The sequence below is a fragment of the Aegilops tauschii genome, chromosome 3, assembly GCF_002575655.3.
Source record: "Aegilops tauschii subsp. strangulata cultivar AL8/78 chromosome 3, Aet v6.0, whole genome shotgun sequence".
Taxonomy (NCBI): domain Eukaryota; kingdom Viridiplantae; phylum Streptophyta; class Magnoliopsida; order Poales; family Poaceae; genus Aegilops; species Aegilops tauschii.
In genome coordinates, this window is record NC_053037.3 from 608339064 (window position 1) to 608357812 (window position 18749).

At 47.2% G+C, this 18749-nt stretch overlaps 1 protein-coding gene across 2 annotated transcripts in view; it reads right to left on the bottom strand.

Moving 5' to 3' along the window:
- Positions 1-1000: 1000 nt before the first annotated feature.
- The window catches only part of LOC109768580 (uncharacterized), a 73604-nt gene continuing 55855 nt past the window's right edge, over positions 1001-18749 (bottom strand). For both annotated transcript variants that reach the window (XR_012205749.1, XR_012205750.1), the window contains 4 exons: positions 2263-2358; positions 1900-2181; positions 1528-1745; positions 1001-1445 (listed from right to left, as the gene is read on the bottom strand). The gene's annotated coding sequence lies outside the window, so the exon portion shown is untranslated. The remainder of the gene's footprint in view (positions 1446-1527; positions 1746-1899; positions 2182-2262; positions 2359-18749) is intronic.

The following is an 18749-nucleotide window of genomic DNA, read 5'->3' on the forward strand; positions in this document are numbered from 1 at the left end:
GTTGACATATATAATAACTAAAAAAATCTTGCATACGCGTCAACTAAACAGGCCCACAAGTCAAACCACTCCCTCTTTTTTTTAATAATTTATATATAGCTCATGGCAACTTCTTATGCAATTTATTGCAGTCGTTTTTTTGGTTGGCCAGGGCCAATTTGGCATATTTCTATGGGTTCGAAACTATTTTTAATACCGAAATGTCGAGCCAGATTTAAAGTACTTTGAAGATATATTTAAATTAGGTTAATGCCCAGTGAAATAGGAATCTGAAAATATGAAAAAAAAATCAGAAATTATAAAGTAATTGCCAATTTGTCATCTGTTTTTATATTTACAACCCATTTCATATTACTTTGCAGGCGTCTTGAAAGAGTTGCAGCCCATCAGGGCGTAGAAAAATAAGTGGGCCTGGATTGGGTATTCTTCAGAAAAAATAAACTGGGCTCATTTTCACAAAGAAAAAAATAGCTGGGCTGGTCACATGGTGAACATAAAATATAAGCCTGGGCTAGACGGGCCACAGCCCAGTTCAAACCCTGCTTCGTCTCAACAATACCAAACAAAAAAAATACTGCTCGAGTAGCTACGTCCCAGGTGTCAGCCGATCTTGTGCTGTTCTCTTGTCTATTGACTATATACGCTCACAATGTCGTGGGTCCCAGATGTCAGGAAAACACTAGGAGGAAGCATTTTATTTTTCCATACGCTGAAGTGGTGGGCCCCTACTGTCATCCTCTCCACGTACTTCTGCCGATTCCTGTTGTTTGTTGACCATGTTGACAACGCGAGAGGGCGGTGCCGCGGCGAGCGCACCAAAGCGCGCAGAGGACGTCGGCGTTAACGATTTAGGAGACGGTGGGGCGGCGATGCGTGCGCTGAGGCGCAACCAGCCGTGGGAGGCGGAAGCAGGTGGCCCCGCCGGCGCTGGTTTGGTTTTGGCGGCTGGAGGAAGACGGGACTGAAGAAACACGACAGACTATAAAAGCAGCAGGAGTACTTAACAACCTTAACTGAAACCAGCAGGGGCACTTAACAACCAAAGTTGAAAGCAGTATGAGTACTTATACAGGTTCAACCGTACAAAGCACGCCTTGAACAGTGCTACTTTGCCTACAGTTAACCAAGGGTGAGGTCGGCAAGCCCCAGGACAAGGCCCAGGCGCCACCCCGCGCATCCACAACCTTCTGAAAGCGGCTTCATCTCGCAACGTGGTCAATAAACAGGATATTCGCTTTAGAGCCATGGAAAAGCATGAACATAATCTTCTGTCCTATTCTCCAAGATGGATGGGCCTTCATTATTTGAGACCACCCATGAATAAGTATCTTTTCACCTCCAAGGGGAATTGAGTAGGTCGACATAAACATCATGTTGTGACCAAGCACAAGTCTGACCCGACCATGGTCAGGCATCTGTATAGGAACAATAGAACTCGACAGTTCCTGTTTCAAGAAGATCACAGCTGTAAAACTGTGTATAAGCAATAGTTTATGAACAACATATATAACAGAAAACAGCTCGTACCATAAGTTTCTCGACACAGTTGGACCTGCTCCACGAGTGCAGCAGTGGCACACATATCCCACGTGGCCTTCCACCATTGAAACGCCCCACAAGGACCTCAAGATGATCAATAAAGTGTAGGAACTTGTGGATGTCGATCCAGTCAACTTCAGTGCCATTAGTAATAGCCGAGTTATTACAGAGTAACAAACGAGCAGACTGCTTAACTCTGAAAAAACCTACACGTGCCACCAATTATAAGAAAATATTAGTTAGAAGTAGCATCTTCGTGAGAGATTCGTTGCTACTTCTAAAGTTAAATTGTCATTAGTTAGACAGAATAGGTGGATTAAGTAATCGAGGCAACAAGCAAGAACCAGATACAATACTAACATGGATGAACAATTGGAACAACGTCGGGGTGGAAGATCGCAGTGAAGATGAGACCAGGTTCTGCTATTTCCATCAACATTCGTGCGCCAACTTTCAGTCCGTAACACTTGAGAAAGTTTATCCAAGTTCGGCCATAAAAAAGCAGCGATCTTCTTGGTTCATGAACCCAACTCGGAACTTATATCCATGGCTTGTCTTCACTGTGACCATTAAACTAGTGTATTCAGTTATGGCAAGGCCGAGCATCTTGAGTACATGTGTTGTGGCAGAGCAAATAATACACTGCAGGAAAAATAATATGAGAACACAGCATGTTAAAAAACCCCACCCTCCTGGATAGAAAAGAGGATTGTAGGAACATACTGTGCGCGTTTCAAAATGCTGTGTTAGGATGAGAAGGAACAAGTGTGGCGTCTCGCCGAGGGCGCAGAAACCTGTAGGGTCCTCGCACTTTGGGCACTGCAAATGAAACACACTAGATTCAGTAGGCAGAAAAATGCATCAACGGCGGCGGCTGCCATCCTAGGATTACCTGCGACCAAGGGACTTGGATTTATCAAGGATGGATGAAGAATTCGTACCTGGTTCTCCATGAGAAAACCCTATGCAATCGCCGAGAAGGGGTTTTCTCTGAACAAGCAGACGAGGGAGAAGGGGATTCAGGCCCAGTGAAATATTGCCGCTTCGTCCATCCAGCTTACTGCTAAAGCTGGAAAGGGGGGTTGTGATTTGACGGCTCATTGGGCATTACTGCGGCGCTACGACCGGGGTGTGTCTACCGTGAAGTTGTGCACTCTAATTTGTACATATGGCACGTGGACCCCGTTGCCGGTTGCCCCACATATCAGCGAAAGGAAGTAGAAAGACAGGAGTAACTAGTTACACATAAATATATTTTTTGACAGAGAGATACTCCCTCTGTAAAGAAATATACAAATCTTTTATATCACAGGCTCACCTTGCCGAGAAATATACTCCCTGTGCAACGCATGGGCATTATGGGGGTTCAGCTTTTTTTATGGGGGTTCAGCTGAGAATATAATACTCAGATAGGCTCACGGTTCTGGACCTTGGGCCGCAGGCCGACCCTGCATGTTTGGGGGCCCATGTGTTCTACCTCAACGCTTTTCATATTGCAAGCGATCGGTATGGCGCTGGTTTTAGATGCTGTCGCAAGGCGAATACACAAAATTGAATAAAGCACGGCAGCTGTTGGAATGAAATCAAACGACAGTTCCTAACCAGCAATCAGAGTTGCAATTCTATCAACGATATACCATGTGATAAATAATACTGTCGTACTACTTATACACACAGGACACTTGTTTCACCATGCCAGATTATTACATCAAAATCTCTCGGAGGATAGATCAGTTCGGCAGTTGCGTGCTGCTACTGAAGAATTTCAAAGTTGATTTGGACCAGCTCTCGTTGCCGAGAAAGTTCGATTTTGACATCATCCCCTACCGCAAGATATGATTTAGATTTGAACCTTGACCATCCTTTAGCATCAATCATCATGCAACCATCCTTTGTACTTACGGTATATTGAGCAGGTTCATTCACACCAAGGCTGCGCATGGTAAGAGAAACTTGGTCGCGGTCGCCCGGATTGTTGAACGACTCCCTCGTTACTCTAGGAATTCTCTGTTTGCAAACAAGAAGACATACCCAAACAGTTAGATCAACTCAGTGAATCATGTGAAACAACATGGAAAGAAAAAAGAACGAAGCACTTGGGCGGCCAATGCTTACCAAGAAGGTGGACATGTCGGTTTTTGTAAGGACTTTGGTATATGAAGTGCGAACTGCAGCCCAGTCTGTTACCGGTGCAACTACACGGGCCGGAGTAGATGCAAGTGCAAGTGTTGGTGCAGGTGCCGAAGCCGCCGCTGCTGCCGGAGATGGTGCTCCTTGTAGAGCTGGTGCCGGTGTCGGAGCAGGTGCCGGTGTCGATGCCCGATCCTCCGGTAGATCAGACTGATCCGCTGACGCGGTCGGTGCCCAATCCTGAACTGGATCAGACTGAGCTGCTGTCGCTGTCAGTGCTAGAGCAACTGCCGGTGCTCGATCTGTGCGAGACAGCGGCGATCGTGTCTGGTCTGCTATGATCAGCTTTCTAACTTGACTAGGATCCGTGACCGTGATCCAGTTTTTTCTTCATTTCTTTTAAACGCGAGAAGGACTAATTTTGGCGTTTTTGTTGAACCAAACTGCAGTTCATCATAGGGATTCAGCTTGTACTCAGACAACAGACTGATCAAATTTTTTCCAGTAATATAAGTGATGGACAGTGCCTTCGTTACAGACACGACATAAGAAGTGAAACTTGCAAAATAAGCCATCGTAGAGCAAACCAAACGGTTTATTCTGTGATGAATGTCACATGGCAAAACCTGCATCGTAAAATTGCAGGAAAAGAAAGAAAACATGGCATTAAATCAATAAGATTTAGACAGTAAATCAATAAGATTTACTTGATGTGACACGAGTGAATCCTTACCAGGAAATCACTATGTTGAAGTACTAAACAGAAGATTGATCGTCCAACTACGCGTGGCATGCAGGGGCCCCGCCTACTCCCACAAGCAGGACAGTCCAAAGGTCGTGACAAATCGTATGGACCGAACATCCATGGGACTGGAAATCCTGGTGGGTGCGATAAACCCTGCAATGCATACAGATATTGGAGTGTAACCATAATTGATAAACCGTCCTCACAAAAAATATGATCTGGATACTTCAAAATATACAAACTGAATTGAGTGGACAGACATTAACATAGACCGTTCACACACCAAAAGCGGCAGTACTAATAAAAAATACAGGGTTCACAAACACAAATCAAGTACTGAACAATAGTACTTACTACAGACAAGCAAAGTTGCACTAACTAAACTCTGCAGACTATTTCTTGCCACCGACCTACGGGATGAACCCCGCATAACTGACTAGGCCATGGACTACGTGTGAGATGTCTACATGCACCATCACCATCTTGTCAACCTTGGAGAACCTAACAGAGTGGTCTTTCCACTCATAAACATGATGATGAAGATAGGCCGCATCAGATTTGTTGGGAAGCTTTACAAGAACCACACCCTTCGTAATCGAAGGCACAGCCAGGAAATTGTTGTGGTCAAGTACAGCCTCGAGAACACGCCTGACAACAATGCTACAGGAAAACACTAGTTCAGGATGTTGGGAATCGTAGCATAATTTAAAATTTTCCTACGCTCACCAAGATGCATCTATGGAGTATACTAGCAACGAGGGGAAAGGAGTGCATCTACATACCCTTGTAGATCGCGAGCGGAAGCGTTCCAATGAACGTGGATGACGGAGTCGTACTCGCCATGATCCAAATCACCGATGACCGAGTGCCGAACGGATGGCACCTCCGCGTTCAACACACGTACGGTGCAGCGACGTCTCCTCCTTCTTGATCCAGCAAGGGGGAAGGAGAGGTTGATGGAGATCCAGCAGCACGACGGCGTGGTGGTGGATGTAGCGGGTCTCCGGCAGGGCTACGCCGAGCTTCTGCGAGACGGAGAGGTGTAACAGGGGAGGGGGGAGGCGCCCAAGGCTGTTGTGTGCTGCCCTCCCTCCCCCCCTTTATATAGTCCCCTGGGGGGGTGCGCCAGCCCTGGGAGATTGGATCTCCAAGGGGGGGCGGCGGCCAAGGGGGGGGGAAGGGGTGCCTTGCCACCCAAGGCAAGGGGGAAGCTCCCCCCCTAGGGTTCCCAACCCTAGGCGCATGGGGGGAGGCCCAAGGGGGGCGCCCCAGCCCACTAAGGGCTGGTTCCCTTCCACTTTCAGCCCACGGGGCCCTCCGGGATAGGTGGCCCCACCCGGTGGACCCCCGGGACCCTTCCGGTGGTCCCGGTACAATACCGGTAACCCCCAAAACTTTCCCGGTGGCCGAAACTTGACTTCCTATATATAATTCTTCACCTCCGGACCATTCCGGAACCTCTCGTGACGTCCGGGATCTCATCCGGGACTCTGAACAACTTTCGGGTTTCCGCATACATATATCTCTACAACCCTAGCATCACCGGACCTTAAGTGTGTAGACCCTACGGGTTCGGGAGACATGCAGACATGACCGAGACGCCTCTCCGGTCAATAACCAACAGCGGGATCTGGATACCCATGTTGGCTCCCAGATGCTCCACGATGATCTCATCGGATGAACCACGGTGTCGAGGATTCAATCAGTCCCGCATACAATTCCCTTTGTCAATCGGTATGTTACTTGCCCGAGATTCGATCGTCGGTATCCCAATACCTTGTTCAATCTCGTTACCGGCAAGTCTCTTTACTCATACCGCAATGCATGATCCCGTGACTAACGCCTTAGTCACATTGAGCTCATTATGATGATGCATTACCGAGTGGGCCCGGAGATACCTCTCCGTCACACGGAGTGACAAATCCCAGTCTCGATCCGTGCCAACCCAACAGACACTTTCGGAGATACCCGTAATGCACCTTTATAGTCACCCAGTTACGTTGTGACGTTTGGCACACCCAAAGCACTCCTACGGTATACGGGAGTTGCACGATCTCATGGTCTAAGGAAAAGATACTTGACATTGGAAAAGCTCTAGCAAACGAAACTACACGATCTTTTATGCTATGCTTAGGATTGGGTCTTGTCCATCACATCATTCTCCTATTGATGTGATCCCGTTATCAATGACATCCAATGTCCATAGTCAGGAAACCATGACTATCTGTTGATCAACGAGCTAGTCAACTAGAGGCTTACTAGGGACACGTTGTGGTCTATGTATTCACACATGTATTACGATTTCCGGACAATACAATTATAGCATGAATAATAGACAATTACCATGAACAAAGAAATATAATAATAACCATTTATTATTGCCTCTAGGGCATATTTCCAACAGTCTCCCACTTGCACTAGAGTCAATAATCTAGTTACATTGTGATGAATCGAACACCCATTGCGTCCTTATTTTGATCATGTTTTGCCCTAGGGAGAGGTTTAGTCAACGGATCTGCTACATTCAGGTCCGTGTGTACTTTACAAATATCTATGTCTCCATTTTGAACACTTTCACGAATGGAGTTGAAGCGACGCTTGATATGCCTGGTCTTCCTGTGAAACCTGGGCTCCTTCGCAAGGGCAATAGCTCCAGTGTTGTCACAGAAGAGAGTCATTGGGCCCGACGCATTGGGAATCACCCCTAGGTCGGTAATGAACTCCTTCATCCAGACTGCTTCCTGTGCTGCCTCCGAGGCTGCCATGTACTCCGCTTCACATGTAGATCCCGCCACGACGCTTTGCTTGCAACTGCACCAGCTTACTGCTCCTCCATTCAAAATATACACGTATCCGGTCTGTGACTTCGACTCATCCAGATTTGTGTCGAAGCTAGCGTCGACCTAACCCTTTACGACGAGCTCTTCATCACCTCCATAAACGAGAAACATATCCTTAGTACTCTTCAGGTACTTCAGGATATTCTTGACCGCTGTCCAGCGTTCCTTGCCGGGATTACTTTGGTACCTTCCTACCAAACTTACGGCAAGGTTTACATCAGGTCTGGTACACAGCATGGCATACATAATAGACCCTATAGCCGAGGCATAGGGGATGACACTCATCTCTTCTATATCTTCTGCCGTGGTCGGGCATTGAGCCGTTTTCAACTGCACACCTTGCAATACAGGCAAGAACCCCTTCTTGGATTGATCCATATTGAACTTCTTCAATATCTTGTCAAGGTATGTACTCTGTGAAAGACCAATGAGGCGTCTTGATCTATCTCTATAGATCTTGATGCCTAATATATAAGCAGCTTCTCCAAGGTCCTTCATTGAAAAACACTTATTCAAATAGGCCTTAATACTTTCCAAGAATTCTATATCATTTCCCATCAATAATATGTCATCCACATATAATAAGAGAAATGCTACAGAGCTCCCACTCACTTTCTTGTAAACACAGGCTTCTCCATAAGTCTGTGTAAACCCAAACGCTTTGATCATCTCATCAAAGCGAATGTTCCAACTCCGAGATGCTTGCACCAGCCCATAGATTGAGCGCTGGAGCTTGCATACTTTGTTAGCATTCTTAGGATCGACAAAACCTTCCGGCTGCATCATATACAACTCTTCCTTAAGGAAGCCGTTAAGGAATGTCGTTTTGACGTCCATCTGCCATATCTCATAATCATAGTATGCGGCAATTGCTAACATGATTCGGACGGACTTCAGCTTCGCTACGGGTGAGAAAGTCTCATCGTAGTCAACCCCTTGAACTTGTCGATAACCCTTAGCGACAAGTCGAGCCTTATAGATGGTCACATTACCATCCGCGTCTGTCTTCTTCTTAAAGATCCATTTGTTTTCTATGGCTCGCCGATCATCGGGCAAGTCAATCAAAGTCCATACTTCGTTTTCATACATGGATCCTATCTCGGATTTCATGGCTTCTAGCCATTTGTCGGAATCCGGGCCCGCCATCGCTTCTTCATAGTTCGAAGGTTCACCATTGTCTAACAACATGATTTCCAGGACAGGGTTGCCGTACCACTCTGGTGCGGAACGTGTCCTTGTGGACCTACGAAGTTCAGTAACTTGATCCGAAGCTTCATGATCATCATCATTAACTTCCTCCCCAGTCGGTGTAGGCACCACAGGAACATTTTCCCGCGCTGCGCTACTTTCCGGTTCGGAAGGGGTGACTATCACCTCATCAAGTTCCACTTTCCTCCCACTCAATTCTTTCGAGAGAAACTCCTTCTCCAGAAAGGACCCGTTCTTGGCAACGAAGATCTTGCCTTCGGATCTGAGGTAGAAGGTATACCCAATAGTTTCCTTAGGGTATCCTATGAAGACGCATTTTTCCGACTTGGGTTCGAGCTTTTCAGGTTGAAGTTTCTTGACATAAGCATCGCATCCCCAAACTTTTAGAAACGACAGCTTAGGTTTCTTCCCAAACCATAATTCATACGGTGTCGTCTCAACGGATTTAGACGGAGCCCTATTTAAAGTGAATGCGGCAGTCTCTAAAGTATAACCCCAAAATGAGAGCGGTAAATCGGTAAGAGACATCATAGATCGCACCATATCCAATAGAGTACGATTACGACGTTCGGACACACCATTTCTCTGAGGTGTTCCAGGTGGCGTGAGTTGTGAAACTATTCCACATTTCCTTAAGTGTGTACCAAATTCGTGACTTAAATATTCTCCACCACGATCTGATCGTAAGAATTTTATTTTTCTGTCATGTTGATTCTCAACTTCACTCTGAAATTCCTTGAACTTTTCAAAGGTTTCAGACTTGTGTTTCATTAGGTAGACATATCCATATCTACTTATATCATCAGTGAGAGTGAGAACATAACGATATCCTCCGCAAGCCTCAACACTCATTGGACCACACACATCGGTATGTATGATTTCCAATAAGTTGGTTGCTCGCTCCATTGTTCCAGAGAACGGAGTCTTGGTCATCTTACCCATGAGGCATGGTTCGCACGTGTCAAATGATTCGTAATTAAGAGACTCCAAAAGTCCATCTGCATGGAGCTTCTTCATGCGCTTGACACCAATGTGACCAAGGCGGCAGTGCCACAAGTATGTGGGACTATCGTTATCAACTTTACATCTTTTGGTATTCACACTATGAACATGTGTAACATCACGTTCGAGATTCATCAAAAATAAACCATTGACCAGCGGGGCATGACCATAAAACATATCTCTCAAATAAATAGAACAACCATTATTCTCGGATTTAAATGAGTAGCCATCTCGAATTAAACGAGATCCAGACACAATGTTCATGCTCAAAGCTGGCACTAAATAACAATTATTGAGGTTTAAAACTAATCCCGTGGGTAGATGCAGAGGTAGTGTGCCGATGGCGATCACATCGACCTTGGAACCATTCCCGACACGCATCGTCACCTCGTCCTTCGCCAGTCTCCGTTTATTCCGTAGTTCCTGTTTTGAGTTACAAATATGAGCAACCGCATCGGTATCAAATACCCAGGAGCTACTACGAGTACTGGTAAGGTACACATCAATTACTTGTATATCACATATACCTTCGGTGTTGCCGGCCTTCTTCTTGTCCGCCAAATATTTGGGGCAGTTCCGCTTCCAGTGACCACTTCCCTTGCAATAAAAGCACTCAGTCTCGGGCTTGGGTCCATTCTTCGACTTCTTCCCAGTAACTGGCTTACCGGGCGCGGCAACTCCCTTGCCGTCCTTCTTGAAGTTCTTCTTACCCTTGCCCTTCTTGAACTTAGTGGTTTTATTCACCATCAACACTTGATGTTCTTTTCTGATCTCCACCTCCGCTGATTTCAGCATTGAATATACCTCAGGAATGGTCTTTTCCATCCCCTGCATATTAAAGTTCATCACAAAGCTCTTGTAGCTTGGTGGAAGCGACTGGAGGATTCTGTCAATGACCGCGTCATCCGGGAGATTAACTCCCAGCTGAGTCAAGCGGTTGTGCAACCCAGACATTCTGAGTATGTGCTCACTAACAGAACTGTTCTCCTCCATTTTACAGCTGAAGAACTTGTCGGAGACATCATATCTCTCGACCCGGGCATGAGCTTGGAAAACCAATTTCAGCTCCTCGAACATCTCGTATGCTCCATGTTTCTCAAAACGCTTTTGGAGACCCGGTTCTAGGCTGTAAAGCATGCCGCACTGAACGAGGGAGTAATCATCAGCACGTGATTGCCAAGCGTTCATAACGTCTTGGTTCTCAGGGATTGGTGCATCACCTAGCGGTGCTTCTAAGACATAATCTTTCTTGGCTACTATGAGGATGAGCCTCAGGTTCCGGACCCAGTCCGTATAATTGCTGCCATCATCTTTCAGCTTGGTTTTCTCTAGGAACGTGTTGAAATTGAGGACAACGTTGGCCATTTGATCTACAAGACATAGTGTAAAGATTTTAGACTAAGTTCGTGATAATTAAGTTCATCTAATCAAATTATTTAATGAACTCCCACTCAGATAGACATCCCTCTAGTCATCTAAGTGAAACATGACCCGAGTTCAACTAGGCCGTGTCCGATCATCACGTGAGACGGACTAGTCAAGATCGGTGAACATCTCCATGTTGATCGTATCTTCTATACGACTCATGCTCGACCTTTCGGTCCTCCGTGTTCCGAGGCCATGTCTGTACATGCTAGGCTCGTCAAGTCAACCTAAGTGTATTGCGTGTGTTCCGAGGCCATGTCTGTACATGCTAGGCTCGTCAACACCCGTTGTATTCGAACGTTAGAATCTATCACACCCGATCATCACGTGGTGCTTCGAAACAACGAACCTTCGCAACGGTGCACAGTTAGGGTGAACACTTTCTTGAAATTATTATAAGGGATCATCCTACTTGCTACCGTCGTTCTAAGCAAATAAGATGCAAAAACATGATAAACATCACATGCAATCAAATAGTGACATGATATGGCCAATATCATTATGCTCCTTTGATCTCCATCTTCGGGGCACCATGATCATCTTTGTCACCGGCATGACACCATGATCTCCATCATTGTGTCTCCATGAAGTCGTCACGCCAACGATTACTTCTACTTCTATGGCTAACGCGTTTAGCAACAAAGTAAAGTAATTTACATGGCGTTATTCAATGACACGCAGGTCATGCAAAATAATAAAGACAACTCCTATGGCTCCTGCCGGTTGTCATACTCATCGACATGCAAGTCGTGATTCCTATTACAAGAATATGATCAATCTCATACATCACATATATCATTCATCACATCTTCTGGCCATATCACATCACATAACACATGCTGCAAAAACAAGTTAGACGTCCTCTAATTGTTGTTGCAAGTTTTTACGTGGTTTGTAGGTTTCTAGCAAGAACGTTTCATACCTACGTATGACCACAACGTGATTTGCCAATTTCTATTTACCCTTCATAAGTACCCTTTTCATCGAATCTGTTCCGACTAAAGTAGGAGAGACAGACACCCGCTAGCCACCTTATGCAATTAGTGCATGTCAGTCGGTGGAACCTGTCTCACATAAGCGTACGTGTAAGGTCGGTCCAGGCCGCTTCATCCTACAATGCCGCCGAAACAAGAAACGACTAGTAGCGGCAAGAAGAATTGGCAAACTCAACGCCCACAACTGCTTTGTGTTCTACTCGTGCATAGTAACTACGCATAGGCCTGGCTCATGATGCCACTGTTGGGAATCGTAGCATAATTTAAAATTTTCCTACGCTCACCAAGATGCATCTATGGAGTATACTAGCAACGAGGGGAAAGGAGTGCATCTACATACCCTTGTAGATCGCGAGCGGAAGCGTTCCAATGAACGTGGATGACGGAGTCGTACTCGCCGTGATCCAAATCACCGATGACCGAGTGCCGAACGGACGGCACCTCCGCGTTCAACACACGTACGGTGCAGCGACGTCTCCTCCTTCTTGATCCAGCAAGGGGGAAGGAGAGGTTGATGGAGATCCAGCAGCACGACGGCGTGGTGGTGGATGTAGCGGGTCTCCGGCAGGGCTACGCCGAGCTTCTGCGAGACGGAGAGGTGTAACAGGGGAGGAGGGAGGCGCCCAAGGCTGTTGTGTGCTTCCCTCCCTCCCCCCCTTTATATAGTCCCCTGGGGGGTGCGCCAGCCCTGGGAGATTGGATCTCCAAGGGGGGGCGGCGGCCAAGGGGGGGGAAGGGGTGCCTTGCCCCCCAAGGCAAGGGGGAAGCTCCCCCCCCCCTAGGGTTCCCAACCCTAGGCGCATGGGGGGAGGCCCAAGGGGGGCGCCCCAGCCCACTAAGGGCTGGTTCCCTTCCACTTTCAGCCCACGGGGCCCTCCGGGATAGGTGGCCCCACCCGGTGGACCCCCGGGACCCTTTCGGTGGTCCCGGTACAATATCGGTAACCCCCAAAACTTTCCCGGTGGCCGAAACTTGACTTCCTATATATAATTCTTCACCTCCGGACCATTCCGGAACCTCTCGTGACGTCCGGGATCTCATCCGGGACTCCGAACAACTTTCGGGTTTCCGCATACATATATCTCTACAACCCTAGCGTCACCAGACCTTAAGTGTGTAGACCCTACGAGTTCGGGAGACATGCAGACATGACCAAGACGCCTCTCCGGTCAATAACCAACAGCAGGATCTGGATACCCATGTTGGCTCCCACATGCTCCACGATGATCTCATCGGATGAACCACGGTGTTGAGGATTCAATCAATCCCGTATACAATTCCCTTTGTCAATCGGTATGTTACTTGCCCGAGATTCGATCGTCGGTATCCCAATACCTTGTTCAATCTCGTTACCGGCAAGTCTCTTTACTCGTACCGCAATGCATGATCCCGTGACTAACGCCTTAGTCACATTGAGCTCATTATGATGATGCATTACCGAGTGGGCCCAGAGATACCTCTCCGTCACACGGAGTGACAAATCCCAGTCTCGATCCGTGCCAACCCAACAGACACTTTCGGAGATACCCGTAATGCACCTTTATAGTCACCCAGTTACGTTGTGACGTTTGGCACACCCAAAGCACTCCTATGGTATCCGGGAGTTGCACGATCTCGTGGTCTAAGGAAAAGATACTTGACATTGGAAAAGCTCTAGCAAACGAAACTACACGATCTTTTATGCTATGCTTAGGATTGGGTCTTGTCCATCACATCATTCTCCTAATGATGTGATCCCGTTATCAATGACATCCAATGTCCATAGTCAGGAAACCATGACTATCTGTTGATCAACGAGCTAGTCAACTAGAGGCTTACTAGGGACACGTTGTGGTCTATGTATTCACACATGTATTACGATTTCCGGACAATACAGTTATAGCATGAATAATAGTCAATTACCATGAACAAAGAAATATAATAATAACCATTTATTATTGCCTCTAGGGCATATTTCCAACACAGGACACGTGGCGACAAGGACACAGCAGCTGGATAGTTCAGTAGTAGAACTCATCATCAGGTCTTCCAGTTCACATGGCATGACTTTGAGAACTTCATCTCCACCGCGGACCTGGTTCTAATTCAAACAGAAACCATATTTTATTACTACCTCCGTTCAGAAATATAAGATGATTTTTGATATTATACTCCATATATGACTACATATACGCACAGAAATGAGTGAACAAAGACACTAGAACATGTCTTCAAAGGCATGAGAGCAGAGGAATTACATGCAATATCCATAACACAAGTTACTAAGGCAAATATACCCTCTTAAAAGGTAGCATTGATGTTCATAAAGTACTCCCTCCGTCCCAAAATTCTTGTCTTAGATTTGTCTAGATACGGATGTATCAAGTCACATTTTAGTATTAGATACATCCGTATCTAGACAAATCTAAGACAAGAAATTTGGGACAGAGGGAGTAGTTGAAAGTAATCTATAAGAAATTAGTGTCAACCTCTCGCATGTTTTGGTCAAAAGAGGAATTTAGAACCGTCATTTGGCACACTAAAATCACATGCAAGATCACCCAGAAAGTTGTACTACCAGTACCAGTACTGCGTGTTAGATGAAAAAACACGATCAAGATCGAGAAAAATATCGTCAACAAGAGGCATTACCTGGACTTGCTTAATGAGGGATCCCGGAGAGGGGGGCTTGGACAGGGCGATGGCTTTGAGCTTGTCTGCGGTAGTCTCGGTGGGGTGCTTGCGCTTCTTCGTACCATGAGCCTCGACGGTTTTGGCCAGAGCCATAGACATCATGTCGGCCGGTGCTTCGGCGTCCATCCAAGAGAGGAAGCTGAGAGAGAAGAGTGAAAGGAGGAACGAGATGAGGGGGAAGCGAAGCGAGTGGGGGTTTTTCTTCAAGAGAGGAAGCTGAGAGAGAAGAGTGAAATGATGGTTGCTTCGTCCGTCCAACTTACTGCTGGAAAGGAGGGGGTTTTGTGATTTGACGGCTCATTGGACATTACTGCGGCGGTTCGATCGGGGTAGTCTACCGTCACTCTACTACGGAGTAATTTAGTGCATGGCTGGTGGACCCAGGTGCTGGCTGTCCCACACGTCGGCGAAAGTGAGTAATTTAGTGCATGGCTGGAGGAGGATCCGCATGGTAGAGCATGTCCACTGTTTTTCTGAAGAAAAAAATGATTACAGCAAGCGTTTCCACTCTTACAACGGAGGAGTGCGAAACACGGCAGCCACTTGAACATACACAGTGCTCCTACTACTAGGCATGTGCAGTGGTTCATACGTCAGTACTACACAATCTTGTTGCTAGTGTAGTAAGATATGAGGATAACAAATGATGTTGTGCGCATGTCAACTACGCGTATATGTAACATAGTACCGCTTTTTCGACTGTCCGGTCGAGAATGAACGGTGAGATCACAACAGAACTAGGTCCACAGTGCATGGAGAGTACGGTGCTACAGTACTCCACGAAACATGAACCATATGAAGCATGAATAGTGTTAGGCAGGGTGTATGAAGGGTGCACGGGATGGGAGCAAAAGTTCCCTTCTTGACCCACTTTTGGGTGTTTGGCAGAGTGCATGAAGGGTGCATGAGTCCACACTAGTAGGTTGACAAAAATACACGAAGAGGAAACAACTATATTGAGATGAGAATGCAACCAAACACACCCACACGCTTTGTGCTACAGTGACTGATCTGGACCGTCTGAGTTTGATCCAACGGTCATGTTGCGCCGAGATATGGACATGCCCATGCAGAGGGCGCCTAAACACCACCGAAGTCCCTCTGCTTCTCGAGGCGCACGACGTTGGTGATGCAGGGTGCAACCGCCCGCAGAGCCCGCTCCCGGTCGACGGGAGCCAGCTCGTCAAAGATGGAGTCCAATGGCACGAATGGATTCCGGTGACAGAGCCCTGAAAGGATTCGCCCGGCAACGGCGACGGCAGCCCGCAACCCGTCCTTGTCCAGCTCAGCCCCCACCATCGCGCGGAGACGGCTCAGCTCCTCGGAGATATAGGTGAAGAAGGAGACCAGGTCAGAAAGTCGCAGCTCGTTGAAGTCGACCGGGTGGTCGAACGGGTTTAGCCCGACGGCCGGCATCGTCGCGCTGGCACGACGGTAGGCATCGCGCAGCCGCAACACGTGCGTGGCAACTTGGTTCACCAAGTGGCTGAGGCGATCCTGGACCTCGTCACGATCGGCCCGCTCGCGCTCCAGCTGGCTCCCCTGACGGCCTATCGTATCTCCCGCTTTCTGCAGCAACGCCGCCGACGCCTCGAGCATCTTTGTGGTGGACGCCTGCCGCTTTTGAAGCTCCGTGAACTCCCGCACATAACGGAGGAGCATGGCACTCCTCTCCTCCTTGAGCTCACGGAGCTCCACGTCCTTGGCCCTGAGCTCCGCATCCTTGACATGGAGCTCCTGTGTCAGGCGCCTCACCTCGGACTACATGATCTGCTGCGCCGGCATGGCACCAGGTAGAAGCAATGGGGAGAGGAAGCAAAGGGGGCGAAACGGCTGAAAGGCAATGCAATCTACGGGAAGGCGGAGGGAGCGGGGAATCTTTTGGTTTTCACCACGGTAAAACACCAGTCGACGACTTCTCACATCAGGGAGCAGTGGGTTTTTACAGGCGGAGTCATCGTGACTAATTGCTGCCGCGCCTGCTCCCGTCAATCAAAAAATTAAAAATCCTGCCGCACCCAAACACCAGAGCAACGCTGCGGTGGATATTTAAATTTACCAGCCGGCAAGTAGATAAAAAAAGTGGTGAAAAAACAAATGTGGCGGTGGCCTAGCTAATCGGTCGAACTAGCCCAACTAGCTAGCCACCGTGCTTCATTGATGTACTCGGCGAGAAAGGTGGTCTTTCGTGATTTGACGACTCATTTACTTGCTTCGGCGCTACGACCGAGGAGGACCCCGAAAACGCGCGGTAGGGCGTCCCACGTCAGGATGAATATATGCGTGCACCACCCGGGAGGACCCCGAAACTGCGCGGTAGGGTGTGCCACGTCTCGGCACGGAGGAAAAATGTGCGTGTAAAAATATACTGTATCAGACGTAGTACCCATGGTTCGACCTCGGGACCCAGCCAGTCGGTCGAAAACACCCCACTAGCCACACAGCTTCATCATGCAAACGTGGCACGGAGGATAGATGTGGTTAGCTCCGTCTCGACCAGCCACAACGTCTCTTGTTCTAGGCGATTCTTCTATTTTCCAAGCTTTTATTTTAGTTGTAATAACACCACGGCAAGCTAGCGCCGCTCTTCGTGTGTGCCCGTGCAAAGGTTAGACGATGGAGAGAAGAGAGATTGAGATCGCAGACCTGGGACCCACCAGTAAGTGAGACAACGGTCATGCACGTGTTGACGAGGCACTCCCTCTACTCTACTCAACGCAAGTACTGTATAAAATCAAGTTATGGGACAAAGCCAACAACATTCGTTTTTTCAAGCTATCGACTTACGCTTTGTAGTCCAGGTTGCCAGTTCGAATCTCATCTTTCAGATTTGTTAGTTTTAGGTCCAAATTGATTAATGACAAGTGGGACCCCCGTGTGTTGTTCCGATATTTCAGTGTAGGATGGTTTTTTTGAACAAACACTTTGCGCGGTTAGACAAGTATCGGCACGAGTTACACGTATTTTGCAAGTTTATGAACAAAAATGACAGCGGCATAGAATATCACATCCACCCCGCAGCTTAGATACTATGGTGATACGAGTTTTTACACCGTTGGAAGTGAGATCCAATGGCTTGGGAGTAGTCTTTGTAAGTATGTGCAATTTCCAAACTCTCCAAAGGTTTTTTTGCAAATAAAACATTCAGGCCTCGTGTGTGCTACTGCATCTTTGATCCAACGGCTCCCCGGTGCTCATATTAGGTGCTCCCCGTAGCTTAATTACCCGCTACGGTGATATGAGCATCTAGGTCGTATGATCAGTGATCAGATGGCACATGCGTAGTACTTGTACTTTCTGCGCATTTCCCAAACTCTATCAGTCATATATTGCAAAAACATTCAAACCTCCTACTGTGGGCTGTTAGATATCAGTGAACTCGTATCACCTTAGAATCTATGGTGCGGGAGCACCTCATACTCTCCCGTGCGAGAAAACATAAGGTGCTATCGCAGCTTGGATGCTATGGTGATACGAGCTTGGAGGTCGTTTGATCTGAGATCCAATGGCATCTGAGCAGTCTTTGTGCTTGTAAGCAGTGGCCGAACTCTTTGGGGGCTTTTCTGCAAAAAACCATTCGAACCACCGAGGAGGTGCTGGGTCACAAATCCAACGCCTCCGAAGAGCTTGTATCACCAAAGCATCTAAGGTGTGGTAGCACATGATATTCTTACATACAGGAGAATATGATGTCCTCCTTCATCTTAGATGCTATGATGATACGAGCTTCGAGGTCGTTGGATATGGGATCAAAGGGCATCTAAGTAGTTTTTGTACAAATTGTGTGCAATTCTCAAACTCATCAAGGTTTCCTGCAAAAATATTAAGACACATCATGTGATCTACTATATTTCAGATCTACAAGCTCCAAGCAACTCGTATCGGCATATAGCATCTAAGGTATGGGGGCACATGATATTCTCCCGGGGAGGAGGGGTGGGGTGCACAACCAATCGGTGGTTGGGAGGGTGGGGACAAATATAATCTAAACAACCCTAAACAGAGCTCCACAATTTTATCTAAGGTCGAGGGGTTGACCCCCGACAATCATAGCTCCGCCTAAACACAACATTTGCATGTACTGTAGTACTAGATTTAATATTCATGTTTCAGCTTCATGTTCATTTTAAATATTGAACTGAGGACCATGGATGTCTTACATTTTACTCCCTTCGTTCCTAAATATTGGTC